We start from the raw sequence: 4,967 nt of genomic DNA, 5'->3' as shown, positions 1-4,967 counted from the left end.
CTTTTAATGAATCTCCTTGAGAGTTTGTCCATCTTCTGTGTTTCGTAAGTTCTCTTTTATGTGCTCATTGACACTTTTTAAGATGCTGCTTCAGATCTGTTTTTCTTTACAGAACTACTGAATGTCTGTTCATAGGTCTCAATGAAATTTGTGCATATAAGATTTTCTGTGTTAAGTGGTGCAGAGTTGGGCATCTTGCATCTATTCATCTTTCAGTTAAACAGCTGTTGTTTTTTGTTCTGTTATGTTTAACTACCATGAATATTATTTTGCAAGCCCTAACAGAGTTTGATTGTCATGTTAATTTTAGGGAACTGTTGACACATCATAGTATTAACTGTTTCATGCACTTCATGTATGAAAAAATATTTCCAAAATTTCCAAAAAATATATTTGACTGCTGTTTTCTTATGTAAAGCTCTCAGTCTCAATCATTTGGTTAATGTCAATTTTGTGCAGTTACAGTCTTCAGTTGTAAGATTAAAGTTTCAATATTGTTGGGATGATTCATTTCATGTCTTTCAATAATGACCAGTCTTTAACCATGATCCGTTTGTTTAGAATTCCATTTTTTTCAATAGTTGCATGTCATTTCATAGCAGTTTTCCTGTTAATATTGCAAAGCTTCATTATGCATAGTCCAAACAGCAAATTTAAACACACTTATTCATAAAAGTTGGTTTCTACCCACATTTACTTGATACAGAAATGTATTTTCAGCTGCACAGTCAATAGAGCTTCAGCTTGCTGTTATGAAGTACCACTGTAGTTTTCTGTGCAGTCAATGAACTATGACAATTAACCAGTCTTGAATACTTTAATATTAGAGAATTAAAATCATTAAGAGAACAGTTTTGGCTCTTGAATGCTGGGAAAGCTTATGGTTAAGTACTGGTAATGCAGCCAGTGATGGATTCTGTGGAGGAAAAAGAAAATCTGACATTGTACTTCTAGGTCTTCCATTTTTTCTGTGGAGTGTTTTCAGTCTTCCTGCTAGAATGGAATAGTTTGTGTGTATTAAGATATTGTTCCTGCACCTAGGTCATGGGAGAACTCAGTTTTCTACCTGAAATTTCAGTTGTTAATTACAAAACCATTTGCTGTGCTTGAGACAATGCTTCTTTACAGTGGAACTGCATAAAACAGCCTTATTTCTTCCTACCTTGGTTATTCTAGGATAAATGTACAGTTATTCAATGTTGTACTATGAAGTGGATTTTTTTCATTTAAGACAATCTTAAGACAGATGGTGTTCCTTTTGGTTTCTCTGAGAAAGCAAATTACTGAAAAAAGTATAAAGACAAAGTAGATTCAATTTCTTCTGTGGGTTTCTTTATCCTATATTAAATATGAGCAAAATGTGTACTGCTTTCAATGATAAATACAAAAATGAGCATTAAAGATATTGTGGTGAGAATTCAGTTCAACTGTCAGTTCTCAGAGGATTTCTTCATTACAATTTATTTTTTTCAGAATACTTTATAACGCAATGTAAAATAATTTACATTATTATCTTATTTGAAAAACAATTTTTAAATGTAAGATTAATATTTTCAAGACAATAGGTTAAATACTGTGCAGTTAAAATGTTAAGTAAAAATTTGTGGCCACAGAATTATACCAAAGTTTAGACATTATCTTACTCTGCATAAGGTATAAAGTACATTTAATATATGAAATTAACTCAGTTGTTTTATAAATTAATCCTCATTACAAGCAAAACACTGAATTGTCTTCCCTTAATGTGCACAAGTATTGTAAATACAACTTGAAAACTACTTGTGCTAAGAGATAGCTTGTGGTTTTTATTCTTTTGTTACACTTTGTTGTTGTGTTTTTTGTTTGTTTTGTTTTGAATACTGTGTCCTGCGCAGGTCAAGTAGGGAAGAATGTGTTGATACTCATGCAAACCTTGCTGATAAATCATGCTACAGCTGTCTTGGCCATAAGAATGAACTGTTAATCACACCAGACTGATACACATCTTTATAATAAGATCATCTTTCTCCTTCTTTATACAGTCTGATCATGACACAATGTTTAAACTTTGTTGAGAATGAGTTAACACTTTATGAACAGCTGAAATTCTTATTTCTCAGATTGTTGTAAGCAAAACCAATCCACTGTATTTAACAAGATTAAATGGGAGAAAAAGCAGAAGGAGAATAGAGAAATAAACTTGCTATGTCTACCACGTTTTGCACACTTGAAATGATCGTGAAGTTACAGGTGCATTCCAACAGCTCTGTGAAGTATCCCATCCATTTTGACAAAAGGCACAGAAACAAGAGATGCAGAAAATTTGTGTGGTGTTTGTTTATTTATGCTCTTTAATGCTTTTAATATTTCCTGGCCCTTTCTAGGACTTTAGTCTGAAGATTGGTTAACAGAGTGAGAAAATGTTCTTTCAGCAGAATTATTTTCAAAACAAAGGGGAAAAATTATTGCATAGCAGAAACTAAAGGTTTTATCTCATATCTGTCTGCAAACCTTGTTTTGAGTAATCCTATGCTACCACCCTACTGGAAGTACAACTTTTTGTTTTTCTTGATAAAAATATTTCTGTTAGTCAATCAGTCCATTACAAATCCTGATGCTCTGCCCTGTCATGTGTTGCATGGTGGGTTGATGTTGTCTGGCAGCTTAGCCCCCATCAACACTAGCATTAGGAAAAAGGCTTGGAAGGGCAGCAGCAAGGAAAAAAATGTGAGTTGAGATAATAACAGTTTAATAAGAAATAGAATAGATGGAGGGGGAAACTGGTGCAGAAGCAATCTCTCACCACCTTCTGCAGGCAGACTGGTGCCCAGCCACACTGAGCAATGGCTACTTTGGAGGATCACCCCCCTCCCCATCCTGTTTTATTGCTGAGCACAATGTCAAGTGGTAAGGAGTATCCCTCTTGTGTGAGAGGGGGTCAGCTGTCTTTGCGGTCTCCCCTCCTGGCATCTTGCCCACCCTCAGCATAATCCATAAGAGGTAGAGTGGGAAACAGAGTAATCCTTGATGCCATGCGAGTGCTGCTCGGCAATAGCCAAATCACTGCTATCAACACTGTGTTGGTCACAAATCCAAAACACAGCACTGTACAGGCTGCTAGGAAGAAAGTTAACTCTGTCCCGGCCAAACAGGTGAGATGTGGTTTGGACGATCTTCTCACTCTTCTCTGTGTTGCATTGTACTTGCAAGAAAAGGTAAAAGAGGAGAAAGATAAAAGGCATTGCAGAGAGCAAATACTAGCATGGGAGGTTGAGTTAGAAGTGTATATGCACGTGTATATACATAAATCTGTGCTTCTTAGAAGAATTCACAGGTGTGATGTGCATCAACTGTTCATGTTTTAAGTCACTTTCAGGGAGATGAGGGAGTGAGGCACATGTTGCTGGCCTTCAGCTCAGAGGCCCCTGGCCATACAAATGCTTTTGTGGTTCAGGTTGCAGGGACAGGGCCCCGTGACCACTGGTGTGAGGGCTAGGGGAGATGCTGCCAGAGCAGGCAGGGAGGAAGGACACAGGGCTGTGCAGGAGCACCTGCATGGCTACAAGGGGAAGGCCTTCAGCATCGTGCTGGTTAAGGCACTGTGGGGGCCCAGAGAGTCATCCTGGACAACCCGCTTGGAGGTTGCTGATGTTTGAAGTACCCTTGGGCTAAATTAGGATGACATAACATCAAACAATCAATTGAAAAGTATTATTGACAGAAAAAGCTACTCTGGCAGAAACTTATTAAAGGATGTTGTAGAACAACACAGGTATGGTGTGCAACCATATACACATGTATACGATATATAAGCTCTATAATGCACGTATTTGTTCATATATAGTTGTTATGCATGCATAAAAATATACATGGAAGGAAAAAGGAGATCAGTCTGCTTCAGTTGCAGTGCATGAGGTTAGGTAGGTCCAAAATAACCTCTGTTGAGCAGTGGTCCTCTCCCAATAAGTGTCATGCACAATTTTTAAAAGGCAGTATCAGACAATAAATGAGCAATATCATGTTACATCATCTCTAAAAGCCCATAAATTTTAATATCTGCGTGTTTAATGTGAGCATCCTTACTGTTGTTTGCTTGCCTTTATTTTATGCAGAGCTGTTATTTTGCTGTGTGATTTGGTTGGATTCAACAGTGTCTGAGTTCCAGTATGTTCTCCAAAGGTTGTTTTAGTGCTCCCTCAGTGCTCTTGCTTGAGAAAAATGTGAAAAACCATAGAAGAATTATCTGTATGAAACTTTTCAAATCAGTGTGGTCCTGCAGACTAGTCATTTCATCAACAAGAAATACAATTTGAGGCTATACAAGCCATAAATGCCCAAACTGCCCTGAACATACCAGTTTTGTGATTTGGTGGAACTTCCTGCATTTGTGCTTATCCAGCACTACTGCCTTAGCACTTCTCCTCCCTCTCTCCAGAGGTAAGCAATGGTGCCCCCTCTGCCTGGCCTATTAACCCCTTAGGATGGGAGAAATGGGAGAGGCCCAGTGGCAGTACAGAACATAGAAGTTAACTCTGTCCTATGTCAGGCATCTTTAGACGACTACTACCTACCTTGTTGGTAAGCCATTCTCAATAACAAGAACACAAGGCACCTTTGCTTTCAGCAAATGCAAAATGATTTGTAAACACAAAACGGTCAGTCTTGACACTGTGGTAGCCTGGCACAATCTGTTTTTGGAAATGAGAAAATCTATTTCTGTGATGGTAGCAGCTCCCTCAGTCATATCTTAGCTCTCAGGACTGTTGGGTAAGCTCTTTGTGTAGATCTGTGAAGCTGTCCTCTCTCACCAGAAAGCTGAGAGGGAAACCACTTGCCATCCTCTGCCTTTGATGTAGGCCAGTCTTCTCTGCTGTTGTCTTCTGTTTACTGTTTTGATTGCTTTTAATGCCTACAAACACAGTTCTGCAAATGCTCTCAGCAGGGATTTTTACATTTGTACATCCCTTAAGGCTTCTGCAAATGATTTT

This window comes from Anser brachyrhynchus (assembly GCF_964034855.1).
Source record: "Anser brachyrhynchus genome assembly, chromosome: 1".
Classification (NCBI taxonomy): domain Eukaryota; kingdom Metazoa; phylum Chordata; class Aves; order Anseriformes; family Anatidae; genus Anser; species Anser brachyrhynchus.
The sequence above is the reverse complement of the archived record's forward strand: the minus strand, read 5'-3'. Positions refer to the sequence as shown.